Genomic DNA, 14,545 nt, shown 5'->3' with positions numbered 1-14,545 from the left:
CTTGCCACGAAAAAAGGTACAGATGTGGAACTAACATATTTTGAGGACAACGAGGATGAGTCAGGCCAGCCACAGGGCAACGCAGCTAGAGTGCCAACTGCAATCGATGGGAGAGAGAGACGGGCAGAGATCACATGCAACTATTTCTGAGTAAGTAAGGGGACACAGCCAGTTGTGATTAGTCATGACGTGGTTTTAATGTGGCACCACGCCATGAACACATGAACAAGCCAATCTGGCAATATAACATCTATACAAGGAGTATGTCCAGGGTTACGTCACCCATTGGGAAGTGGCTAAGCAGGGCCACATCAATGTTTGCGCATACGCGCTGCAGTGGTGGATGGCATGGCCTGTGCATCCTCACTAGAGCCAACCCCAAGCCGCCTGCTGCTCCTGCGTGCTTCTGGGATGGGGGGTGTGATGCTGCTCCTGCTGCTGGTGTCGATGCTCTCCGCAGCATCCCCTGCAGCAGTTGTCGACGCCTGACTAGTCAATAGCACCCCTAGTGCACTTGTCACCTGCACCATCCCCCGAGACAGGTCGCTGCAGCAGTGTGTTAGGCCCTCCTGCATCGTCACAGAGCGCCGGCACAGTAGAGAAGTCGCAGTTGCCAGACGGTTGAGTGCCCTGTTGGTAGTGTCCCTTCTCTGCCGTTCCCGGCGCCGTGCCTCGATGTCAGCATCCAATTTGCTGCACAACTGCTGGACTGACTGGGACATGTCCCGAATGCCCGCAGCCATGCCGCTGATGTTAGTGTCCATGTTGAGTAATGTAGTTTTCATCACCCGCATGTGCCTCTGGACTGTCATGACTGCCTTTGTTTGCAGGCGCTGTTGCTTCAACATTTGGCCCTCGAGACCCAAGAAGACACCATGGCCGTCAATGGGTGCTGGTGGACTCTGGACACGCGACCTGCGGCGCCCTCTTGCTCCCGTCTGTGCTGCCTGTGAGGTGTGGGGCACAGTGGCATGGCTCCCTTCCTGGGGCCTGGAGAGTTCTTCAGGGCCCATGCTGTCGTCTGACGAGGTGTCTAAGGCTCGTAGCCTGGCTGCTGGACGCCTCCTCATTCCCACACCTGCAAGCGGAGATGTGGCCGGTGATTCGAACATGAGTGGCGATGCTGGCTCTGGGTGAGGTGATGCTGGCTCTGGGTGAGGTGATGCTGGCTCTGGGTGAGGTGATGCTGGCTCTGGCTGCGGCGAGGCTGCCTGTGTTGGTGGTGCGGCTGCCAGTGGGCCTGCTCCCTGGTCTGCACTTGTGCTGGCTAGAGGTGATATTTGTGGCCGGTGTGCCGTCTCTCCTGCAGCATGCCCTGTCCTGCATGATGTCACATCTGTGGACAGAAATACAACATTGGCTCAGTGTCCCCGAAGGGCTGCATTGAAAGCGTCACAATACATAATTTCACATTCCAAAATGTCCTCTGTCTCCTTGTGCCTCGAGTGCGTGACATGCCTTGTTGCCCTGTAACATTTACGTCATGGTTGGTGTTTCCCTGACTACATCTCCCGGAATGCATTGCCTGTCTGCACTGACACGTGTGGACTGCAGTGTGATTCTCGTTTCACATTGGGGGATGTGGGATAGGGATAGGGGGTGCTACATTGCTGTGCTTTCGTCTTACCTTGTTGTGTGGCGGCTCTGGCAGAGCTGTCGGCGTCCCCAAGACCCACGACGCTCTCTTGCTCGATTGTGGCCCCCACCAGCTCCTCCAGTTCGGTGAGGGCAGGTGCCCTGTTGGTTCCACCTCCAGTCTGGCTGGCCTCCTTCTGGATGTCGCCCATCTTCCTCTTGGTTACAATCCTCAGGTCATACCAGCGCTTCTTTAGGACCTCTATGTCCCTGTGGGTCACTCCCACGGCATTCACATGGGCCTGGATGGCCAGCCATCTGTTGCGCTTTTCAGCCTCAGGCACTTGCAGGGATTGCCTTCCAAACAGCTTCTGGTGCTGCTTCACCACCTCCTCCACCAGCACCTGGAGTTCCTTGGGGCTAAATTTCAGCTTCCTCCTCCTTTCCCCTCCGTCTCTCTGTGTTCTCTGGCTGGACATGATGTTCGTTTTCCCGCTCGCACAGGCACCGGCTCCCTGCCTCTCCTCTGCACTCCAAGCCTCTCCAGGGTCGGCTAATTATGTACACCTGCCTGGGTGTGGCCACTTCCTGGTTGGGTGGGCTGTGGTTGCACGGGATTAGCTGTTTCGTCAAGTCATGTGATTTCACTTAACGGTTCCGTACATACCGATTCGGTATTTTCCGATTCGGTATATACCACCTCGGTATTTTCCGATTCGGTAAATACCACCTCGGTATTTTCCGATTAGGTAAATACCACCTCGGTATTTACCGATTCGGTGAATTCCGATTCGTGATTACCGAATGTTACCGAATCGGTAACTGTTACCGAATTTTTACCTACATATAACTTACCGATTCTAATTTAACGATTCGGTACGGCTCGGTATTTAAGAAACGGTAAAATTTATTTACCTACATGAGGCCCTGAGTGTGGTAGTTTATTGGAGAAGAATGACATTAAGTTATCATAAAGCTTTATTGTAAGTACAATGGCAGAGATATTTGACTTAGGAGCTGCTGCTTCTTTGTAGATTCTTTGTTGGAGTCCTGTGCTTGTCCTCTGCCGCTAAACCGACGATAATTTTTAACGTCAAACCTTAATAAAAAACACACTAATGATGATGGCTCCACCTCCCTTTTTCCAGGTTTATTTTTATATAAAAAGATGTAATTGTGACGTAGGAGGTCGGTAGTGAATGACAAGAAAGAGTCTTTAAACCAAGTTTCCAAGATTGCCAAATAAGTGGAGAAAGACCTGTGATCAAACTGTGTATGACTGCAACGTTTTTTACTGTTTTTCTATAACTTAATAGAATACCTAGCAGATTGATGGTTGAGAAAGTGCCTGGGTTCAGCTACAGATGGCAGGGGAACTGAGAGATCGTGCAGGTTGACTTCTTCGAAGCGCACATGTAGCCACCCACATTGATGTCCGGCAACGTGAGACCAGCACTATGTGCTACTGCGAATGCAGCCTGTGACAACCGCTGACGTAAAACTACAGCAATTAAATCTTTGACGCACGACCGGCTCTTCGCACTATAGCGACAAACATCTGTGATGTCCAACCTGTTGTTCACGCTGCAGCACCGACCTTTCATGATGCTCAGCCATCTCCTCACAGCCTCCTCCAACATAAAGACATGCTGACAGCCACCCTTAGTAATGACTGGCAACCCAAGACCAGCACTAAGTGCTACTGTGATGGTGGCCCGCGAAAGCTGCTGACATAAAGGTACATCAGTGACCCTATTTGACACACAACCGGCTCTTTGTCTGTGATGCCCAACCTGCTGTTCGCGCTACAGTAATGACCACCCGGATGCTCAGCCACCTCCTCGCGGCCTTCTCCAGTGTGTAGAGTTCCGACTTGAAAAGATAACTGTTCAGTGAAACTAACCTGGTCCCTGTATCCTGCCTGCACTCCATCGTGGTCGGCCTGAACTTGTGACTTTCCCCGCGACCAGTTTACCTTGAGTGGCGCTTAGTGCTTTTAGGCTCTATTTTGATTGAAAACTTTAAAACTGAATATCTCCAGTTCTACAGATTGGTTACTTGTTATTCTGGCATCATTTTATTTATTAAAATGTACTCTATGTTTCTCAATTGATTTGGTATTTTTCTTGTGTTTCAATTTATTACTGTTTGTGTGCTGCATAAATGCTTTACACAGTGCCTTTAAGTTAAGACGGACTTATTTTGTGCCAAGATACCAGAGGGTTAAGCACAGATTAATTTAGTGACTTTTGGGGTTCACCCTGACAAGGGCTATGGTTGTTGTCTGAGTGGGGCTTCCATTGGAATTTTAATGGGGGTATAGATGTATATCCAGTCGTACACATGCTATAATACTAATAAATAGTTGATATCGCTCTCGCTAAATTAATTTACAGTGGACATTGTGACTTACAGTCTGAGGGGATTTCACAACATATAGCAATGAGTACGTAACAATGTCCTTTTGTTTATTTATTAATTACAGAGACTCAGAATTATATTTTTTTCACAATTCCTTCCCCCTGTTTTGAAGCTACGTGTATAAACATATCTGGAGATACAATCATCTCTCACTATGGTGATCATCACTCTCCACACTTGCACGTTCGGCATGATCATTAAGCAGAATGTATGTACTCACACTCCAAGATGGCGCCCCAGTTTTGTCAGGTGACAATCTAGTGTTATCACAGATACAAAGATATCTATCCGTGCTCTTCCTGCTCATCTTCGTTCTACCTGACACAACAGTGAATACAGACGGCACATCCATATTGCTTTCTATATAAGTTTTGACAAACATTGAGAAGCTTCCGTGTGTAATTTTTCTTTGTCCTAGTGGTATTCAATAACATTGTTGCTTACAGAGTACATTATGTTTTTTACAGTGTTTCGGAGGAGAACATTTATGATAACTTCCTGGATGAGCAACTAAGATAGAGGTAATTATCTCAAACTCCAATGGGATTACATGCTTAGTCTTAGATGAGGGAACAGAGATTGTTCACACGCGTACGGGCTGATATCAGCACATTCTCTCTGTGACTTATCTAACATACGGACATGCACATTTCCCCTAACAGGTCAAATACGGTTCACCTTGGCTACACAATGAGCAGCATGGACCATCGGATAATTTGTCCCGATGTGTGTTGCCTGATCTCACATGTACAAGATCCATTGTTTGTTGTACTAGATGTTCATGACCAGTATATTTAAACGACCTTGCAACACTGAAATACTCGCTTCTTTTACACCGATTAATGGAGAGGGTTTGATTTATATTTCTAGTTTCTATCTCGATCAATTTTCCACTACAGGGATCTGGTATTAGGTGTCTCGGTGAAGTTTGCAACAAGGAATTGCATTAAGATGAATGCTGGTTTTTGGCTCTTTTTAGACCTTGAATATTGAGATTTCCATTGATGACCTGTATTTACTTGAATTAATGAAGTGGTGAGTAACATGGAATGTCTCTCTTAGCTACGTCAGATATATATATAAAGCCACAAGGAATTTCTCTATAGGCTCCCTGTTTTTTTAAAGGTGCTAATATCAGTCAGACGACTTCACCTGAGGAGATCGGTCCAGTATTTTCTGGGTTGAACCATCAACAAAAAATCGCTTGGTTTGTGAGAATTATTTCATATAGCGATCAACTGTGAACTGTGAAAAGGCTTCACTATGATTTATTGTAAAACCATGGATTATGTACAGTCTTGTTTTTAATCTGTACATAATTTACTCTTCAGGTCTTCTTTTCTGGAACTGCGCCAAACGCACTTTGTCATAATTTTTTCTGTTTGCACCTTTAAAGAATATGTTGAATACAGACAATATATAATCAAGCTAAAACGAAAGAAGACTCTGTTGTAACTATCTCTTGTTTGCACTTTTATTAACTGATTCGTCAATTTTTTAATTTGTTTGGGTTACCTATGATTTATTATCTACAGTATCATTACAAAGGAGTCCCACAAGACCATTGTTGTTTATAATATGTACACCCCGGGTCCTGGTGGACCCGGTGGGGGGGTTGGACTTTGTTTGAAATAACATGTAGTCAAGAGGAGCATATCTTACAAAATGTCAAGTTAAGAGGATCTCTCCCATAGTCTGTTTGCTTATGTGGAATCCTTTAGTGAGATAAAGTTTTGTTGAAAGCATCCAGGTGCTCTTGGTTGGCTTGAAGCCTCATTTTGCGAGTATTTGAAGCATTTATGATTAGGAAGGTGCACATGAAGGTTTCTGAAAATATTGCAAGTTTGAAGCAACCAGCAATAACGGAAGGTGGGGAAATGGGAGAGGAGGTGTAGAACTCCTGGGTCCACGAGGCATTGTCAGTAGTGAAAAATAATAGGTCTGTGCAAAAAAAGCATCTCTTACCACAGACATAAGAATCAATGATAAGAGCTGCTGTGTGCTGGAGAAGGTTTCTTTAGAATTTTTGTTTTCAATAATCATGCTATTACCATCTTCGTCCATCTTCCTTCTCCCAGTCTTGACAAAACAGGCGTATACCCAAGCCATTTAATAAGCAAAAATTGTCACAGTAGACCTCACAGAAATTGAATGCAACACCGCAGTGAATTTATTCAAATATAAAGATTGTGATAAAAATATTTGATTAGTGACAAAACTATAGGCCTAACTGATTAAGTGAGCACTTCTCCCATTCCAAGCCTATAGTGGGAGATAAAGGTATGTTGGGGAGACCAAGTAGCCACAGTACACGTCTTTTAAAGAAGCTTCCTTGAATGCTGCCCAGGAAGTGGAAGTCCCCCTGGTGATATGGCCCAGAACTTTGTTAGGCAATTGAAGTTCTAGCTTTGGTAAGCAAAGGAGATATCCAATTGTATCCATTGAGTCAAAGTCGAGACAGTGGGGTGATGGTCTTTACTTGCAAAACCAAAGGTTACAAATAAGGAGTCCCCTTCCTGAATGAGGAAGTCCTTTCCAGGTTAACAGATAGAGTCCTATGTAAGTCTAGGGAATGCCATTGAATGTCCTGTTCTGAAGAGGGGTAGAATTAAAAATAGGAAGAACCAGATCGTGACCCCAGTGGCAAGAAGAAGAGATCTTCAAAAAGGTTGGATGTTGCAGCGAAACTTCTTTGTCTGGGAAAAACGTAATATGAAGTCCATGATCTATCAGGGCGCCAATCGCGCCAAATTCCCATCGTAAAATCATCACAACAAAAAAATACTTTATTGAAAGAAATTTCAAAAAGACCATTCACAGGGGTTCAAACAGAGATTTTGGCAATACATTAAAAATCCATATCAAATCCCTGGATGACATTGAAGCATGAATGACAGGTCTCCTTAGAAGGAATCTTCAACAGACGAGAAGCCAAAAGTTTGAAATCAACAAGTGAGAGACCTCTGATGACTCTCACCGTTGCCCATTGGAGCTGCTGCATCCTGATGGAATTTGTCAGTGAAGAGAGCTCCACGGCGAGATCCCCTGCCACGAAAGGGCTGGTTGGTAACCCTATTTGAAGCAGCCTGTCCACAAGCTCTGTGAACCCAACGCCTATACCTCTCAGGGGAGGTCTCATCAGTGTTAGCAACTTGCAATCTTCAACGGATTTTTTAAATCAAGTCCTCCAACTTGAATCTTTTCGCATTGAAAGGCAGGTGGCTGAGAAGGGTCTTCCGCAAATTGTCAGCTTTCCAAGGCTGCTTCCAAATATGGCTCCTGACTGAAATAGCTGCCCCGGAGGCAGCAGCAGCGGATGAGAGAGAACCAAAAGTAATGTCTGAAAGGAACCTTACCTGCTGCTCTATTAAAGACCATCTGGACGTGCCATCCTTATGCTTCTGCAGTCCCTTGGCCAGACCATGAAATTCCTGGAAGAGGGAATGTACCACATAGGTATTGTGAGCCCCAGCTCTAAGACGCAAAATTGGAGGCAGCGTAACATCTATTAACTGACCGTTTGACGTTTTTATCAGCCTGATCAGCAGAGGAGGCTTCCTCTGAGATAACATTTCCAATAGATGCCAACCCTACAATCAAGGAATCCTCCTCTACAAAGGAAGGGAAGTCCTCAGGGAACTTCAGTAGAGGGTAGCTCCTAGATAGGAATCTTGGACAATGTGTTCTCCCACATGAAACCATTACCTTGACAGCAACACTCTTATTGCCTTATGCAAAAGCAAGGAATAAAGCTCTTTCTTGCGATACTGGAAGAAAAAATTGAACTCATTTGGAGGGTCTGAGGAGTCCCGAAAAAAGAGGTTCTGTCAGAGGTGGTCTATCACCTCCTTTTATTATACCCATGAACATATTTGTCCCTTTGAACCTCCTCTTTTGAGTAATAGGAGTTCTGGTCCAAAGAGTAAGAAAGCCTGGCCTTGGCAGCCTGGGGGAGGGGGTTGTGTTTATCATGGATTGCATAAACTCAAGATCAGGGCCTGGCGGCACCACCTCTCTTTCCTAGAAGACTTATCTGTAATATATTTCCTTTTAGTAGGGCACTTTCCCTCCATTGTAAATCATTGATACCGGAAACCCAGGGAAAGCCCCCTTAAAAGGAGGACAGCACCGGCCTTTTCCTGTGTTACCCTGTTGCCTAGCAACTGGGATGCAGTAAGAGCAGGACATAAGTCGGGGGGACACCCGGGTGGACGGTCCCCCCCACTATGCTCAAAAGCTGGTCACTCTAACAAGAGTGTACCTAGCATGTCTAGGTAATTGCAGCTGAATTCAGAAATTTCTCAGACTGCAGGTCACCACGCCCCCTGCACATGCTTTATTCAATGGAATTTATTTGCCCGCTCATCTGTCCACTACAGCTACTATGACAGCTCTGCCTTGTCCTTTGAGCATGTCCCCACTGCCCAGTGACCTTGCTGGGATGCCTTCCAGTAGACGCTGTGAGTCTGAGACCAATCAGTAGCCATATCAGACGTCATTGGATGGGCGTGAACAACTCTGCAGACCTGCCCTCGTGCTGCATTGCCTTTTATTTTTCAGGCTCGAACCCTTTGGCTCCTTTATTTTTGTGACCTGACCAGGATTCGGATATTGTCATACCTCACCCTCCCACTCGAGAATCCACTTGCATTCCTGGCCTTGAATGCAGCCCAACCTGTCTGGCCACATATGCGACAGGACTGAACAGCAAAGGATCAGAAGCGGAGTCAGCTCTTCCACTGCTGCTTCGGCCTATCCCCTTCTGCAAGCCTCCGATTGCCAAAGTCCCTTTTTACTCCGCCCTTATTTGATCCCATTGGCAGGTAATCTGAGGGGAAGGACATTTTAAAAACAAATTACCCACACCTCGCCTGCCTGTTTAGCTGTGTTGTATGCAAGGCTGTACTGTTATATGTTTGTTTTGTGGAAAAAAAATCAGCTTCTGCCGGCAGACACTGGCTCCTCACGTGGCCCGTGGGTGGGGCGGAGATGCAATGCAGTTGTTTAACAAATTCCTGCAAGGCGCAGGCCCTACTGTGTCCATGCAAGGTCAGTGCCTGCTGCTGCCAGAGTGACTTCTTGTCCAAGAGCGACCAGTGGAGGAGTTTGTATCACTGGCACAGATGCTGGCAGGATGTTTTGGAAAGTCCTGTCAGGCTCTGCGCTGTCCACCTCAGCAGCTCTCCCCTCCCTCCAGGGAGATTGCCGTCACCCGGCCACCGTGGCCAGATTAGAACTTTTCACCCACTCTCCATGGAGGGGCAGGCTTGGATGGGGCCTGCAGCCTTCTCCCTCAGTCTTATACTGGTACTTCAAGAGGCTGTGTGTTTGCCCCCAATGCAGGGGTGCAGGGCCAGCTTTAGGGTGGTGCGTCCACACTGGGTCAGCATCCAGTGTGGCCTCACCACCCTAAAGCCGGTCCTGCATCTGGGGAGGGGGTTGCTGCTGACCTCGGGGGAAGGGGGGGGGGGTAGGTGGGGCGCTGTGATTAGCATTAAAATGATTCAAAAACAGCTGGTGCTGAATTCCTTGCACGTTCAGCTTTCAAGCAGCAATACAAATGTCAATATAACTCCTAGAGAGAGCTCTGAGTTTTGTGTAGTGGCAGATTTTGCTCACCATAGGGTAGTGCAGAGGGTTATTATGCCTGCTGCAAAGAACGCATACCATGCAGATCACAGATCTGTATGTTATGATGGTAGCTGAGAGGATTACTGCTTTTGTCACAGAGATCCTTTTATTACTGTAGTTCATGAGATACAACCCTAATATAGAACAGTAACTGTTACTGAACTGTCTTCAAAGAGCTGCATGCAAACTGCATTAAATAGGTTAGAAAGTTTCATCTTCCTATCACTTCTTCAGTGTTATCTTCCCTTACTTTGACAAAGCACAAGACAAGGATGCCCTCTCTCCCTGTCAAACAAGTTACTTACCTTCGGTAAACGATATAGCTGTAAGAAACATTAGTTAGTTATAGATTCCTTACCTTAGAATTACCCCCAGGCGTCAAACTGGATCTGGAAAGTTTTTCGTCAGCAGTACCTCTGCACGTCAGAAGGTGGCGTCAGTCGGCTCCGCGTTCCTCGTTGGTGTCCTGTCGCCGGGATGACGTCGCGGTCGCTACTTAGACGCCGCTGTTCGGGAGGATAGACCTGAAACCGCGTCGTGTCCAGAACTGCTCCGATGAAGAGGAGCTTCTGAGAGGGAATCAGGTGTGACTTCGGCACATTGATGGAGAACCCCAGCGAATGCAGGCGGTCAGCCGTAATCTGCAGGTGGGAAACAACTGCCTGGGACCAGCCCACCTTCAGCAGCCAGTCGTCGACATACGGGAAGACTAAAACCCCTGATCTGCGCAGATGAGCTGCGACCACTGCCATCCCTTTCGTGAACATCCGAGGGGTGCTGGCAAGGCCAAAGGAGAGCCCGGTAAATTGAAAATGCTCATGGCCTACCGTGAACCGCAGGTAATGCCGGTGGGCCGGCAGGACGGGGACGTTAAAATAAGCGTCCTGCAAGTTCAAAGCTACCATCCAGTCTTCCGGGTCGAGGGCAGACAAGACCTGAGCAAGCGTCAACATCTTAAACGTCTCCTTCTGGAGGAAGCGGTTGACGTTCCTGAGATCCAAGATAGGATGCAGGCCCTTGTCCTTCTTGGGGACCAGAAAGTAGTGGGAATAACAACCACGACCTACTTCTGGGACAGGAACGCGCTCAATGGCTCCCTTGGCCAAGAGAGCCGTAACTTCCTGGTGGAGAAGGGCCAGGTGATCCTCCGACATGCGGTGGTATTGCAGTGGCATGGCTGGAGGAGCCCCTTTGGACTATCTGCAAAACCCACCTGTCCGACGTGATAGTGCACTAGTGGGGGAGGTGATGGGGAATCCTGCCGCCCACTGATATTTGATGGGCCTGAAATGTCAGACTAGGAAGGTTAGGAGGCACCTGCAGAGGGGAGGTTGGTGGACTGGCCTGCCTGCTGGCCCCCCGGAACCATGACGGTTGTTCCCACGTCCCCGGCCGCGCGAAGGTTTGGTAACTGTCTGCGGCCTGTGGCCCTGGGGGGACGCAGCGGGGCACCCCTTCCGTAGCCATGAAAGGGGAGAAAAGCAGACTGTGCAGGGCGGCTGTAGAAGCCCAAGGACTTGGCCATAACGCGTGAGTCCTTGAAACGCTCTAAAGCATTGTCTGCTTTGTCGATGAAAAGGCATGTCAATGAGGGTATTCTGGACATCCCTGGAAAAACCAGTCGACCTCATCCAGGCGTAGCATCGAAGAGCTACCAATGTGGAAATCGTCCTGCCCAGAGAGTCGGCGGTATCCAGCCCACAACGGATGGCAAATTTCGCCGCATCCCTCCCAGCGGCAATAGCCTGAGAGAGCACTGTCCGGGTCTCCCCCGGACACTGAGGCAGCACTTGCGCAACCGAGTCCTACACAGAGTGGGATTAACGGCCCAATAGACATTCGGTGTTTACCGACCGCAGTCCCAAGCTGGCAGAAGAGAAAATCTTCTTCCCAATATGATCCAGCTTCTTGGATTCCCTTTCCGGTGGTGCGGTAGGGAATGCGCTTTTGGAAGTAGAGGCTTGGACCACCAAGCTCTCAGGGGTGGGGTGTTGGGAGAGGAAAGTGGGGTCGCCCGGAGCCGGGTGGTGGCGTCGGGCAATCATCCTTTCTACGGGAGCCCCCGTGTTGGGCCTGGACTAAGTGCCCAAAAGGACGTCGGTAAGGGCCTCATTGAACAGCAGCAGGGGCTCCGAAGAGCTCGCTGCCGGCTGAAGCACCTCTGTCAGGAGGTTAGTTCTGACTGCCACTGTAGGGAGTTTGAGGTTGAGAGCCTCGGCTGCCCTATGCAACACCACTGCGTATGACGCTCCCTCCTCCTTAGCCACGGTAGGAGGAGACAACATGCCAAGGTCAGGGGAGGTGTCCAAACCACTGGCATCCCCCAGGTCCTCTCACCAGTCCTTTTCACTGCCCAACTGGTCAGTCAGAGGGTCACCTGACCCCTCCCATTCCTCCTCCTCATCCTCTGAGTGCCACTTTTGCAGAACTACAAACAGAGAAGGAATTGACTAACATGGATTTGTATACATTTTTTAAACTTAAAATCCAAATATCTAAACAATCAATAGGTTCGCTGATCCCTCTCTTCTCCTCAGGTTATCCCAACTGCTCAAGAGCAGTCATGCAGAGTCTAGCATATATAAAAAAAACTCCTGTCTAAACCATCTAAGAACCTTACAGTCAACGAAAAAAAGTGGGAAGCAGAACCCAACACTAATTCTATCGAGTTTAACTGGGAACTCATACATGACTACATTTAGGAATAAAATCTCGCCCATACTCTCTCAAACAAAATATATACATATTAATAGAGCCTACTGGACACCAGCTAAACTCTACAAGCTCAATCTCACTCAATCCCCCCACTGCTGGAACTGTGACTCTCACGTAGGAGACCTACCACATATGTTATTTTATTGCCCGATCTTACAATCATCCTCTGACAAGGTCTACGAGTTAATAACACATACTTTACACATTAGACCACACAGAGAATTCTCATATATTCTTCTAGGATTCTTAGACCCCCAAACACAAAGGTGCCGATTCCGATCCGGTAAAAAAAAATACCGTACGACTCGCATCCGTATTTTTTTACGTACGAGTCGCAAAAGTACCGTACAAACTGGCAAGTACGATTGGGACGTGAAAAATAACTACGAATGGTGTTGGGAAAAGTCTACGAGCGTGCGTCGGAAAGTGACCACGTCCTAATATCGTCTGGAAAAGTGTACGAAAGTGATCCGGACAGTTCAACTTACAAATCGTAAAACACAAGCCCGAGCGCGCAAGTACGATCCCGACCGCCCGTCCGAAAACCCAATCGCACGGAAAAAGGCCCGTACGGAGCCAACGCTGAAGCACACAAGTACACGGGTAAACTCATGCCCGTGTACGAGCCGCACAGCCCCCCCCCAATACGTCTGCACCGTACACCACCCTGTCCGCACTGTACCCCCAGCCCCCCCACCGCATTAACTTGCCGCACACCAACACCGAACCCCAGCACCCTCACACACCATCGCGAATGTACAGCTCCTACCTACGCGAAAATTATACCTACAGAACCAGGACAGTGGAAAACAGCACAAGGAGGTCCAAAGCGACTCGCACAAACACACAAAACACGTTCACACTAAAAAACACAACTCAATGACTGACCTGCCACATCCAAACTGGCCAACAGAGGCCCCAAACACAACCACCTCTTATAACACACCCACCAAAATTCAAACACAGCCACACCCAAAAATGGACCAATAAAAAGGGCCCACACACACAAACCATGAGCCCTTGCAACAGACCTACTGCGGACAGAGCTCACACACAAACCAACCCACAGAACTCATACCTTTGCTACCCCGCCACTCACACACCTTCAAACAACCTCCCCCACAAACATCCCCCTCTTCACAGTCACACACACACACATTCACACCCACACACCCACAACCGCCCACACCCCACACCATGCCCACAGACAAGAATCCAAAGTTCACTACGGCAGAGCTGGAGCTCCTCGTCGACGAAGTCATCAGAGTCGAGCCACAGCTGTTTGGAACAATGGTCAGACAGACCAGCATATCCGAAAAATCTGCCATGTGGCAGAGGATCGTCGACAAGGTGAATGCTGTTGCGCCTGTTCGAAGGACCAGGCATGAATGCCAAGCCAGGTGGTACGATCTGCGCAGGGCGGTCAAGAGGAAGATGAATGAAGAACATGCCCAGACCAACATCACTGGAGGTGGGCTGCCCCGCAGACGCGTACAGTACCATCCCTGGGAGGAGAAGGTGATGGCTATGCTACCGCCAGTGGGACTACATGGAGTGGACGGAGTTGCAGAGTCTGGTGAGTACACAAACAACTCATGTAACTTGGGGGAATGGCATCCACACCCCAACCACCAGAGGCGCAACTAGAGCAAAATTTCGGGGGAGGCTAAGAAAAATTGCCGTGGGGGGATGAATCTTGTAAGCCATAGGCAGAGTGGAGCTGCAGGGGCTGTCAAAGGGGTGAAACAACCGTGAGGCCTCATTAACACGCAAATGGCCTCTGAAAGACCTGTGAAGTGTTCGGGTGCGGCTGTGAGTGCACCGGGAAGCTGTCTCATCCCGAGCTGCCACACACGACGGGGGTGTGGCTGAAGCCCTGTGAGTCCAATGGGTGTTGCGCACCTGCCAACCACAACAAATGCGCGCACCCACCCCCAAGCACTCACCGCACACAACCACACTCAATAACCATGGCCATGCCACGAACGTCACCATTCACCCTTCACAAATCAAGGCAAGGCCATGTCCAAGGCCACAACAACCACAAACACAAGACAGGATGTCCGGGAGGCTGGGAGGGTGGGCCCCACACAACACATCGTGAAAATGAGATGCAGACACCAATGTCCCAGCCCATATGGCATAGGGACATACCCATGCACAATGCACAGGGACTGGCAAACTACTAACAAGGTCGCTGACA

Source organism: Triturus cristatus, chromosome 4_1 (genome assembly GCF_964204655.1).
Source record: "Triturus cristatus chromosome 4_1, aTriCri1.1, whole genome shotgun sequence".
Taxonomy (NCBI): Eukaryota; Metazoa; Chordata; class Amphibia; order Caudata; family Salamandridae; genus Triturus; species Triturus cristatus.
The sequence above is the reverse complement of the archived record's forward strand: the minus strand, read 5'-3'. Positions refer to the sequence as shown.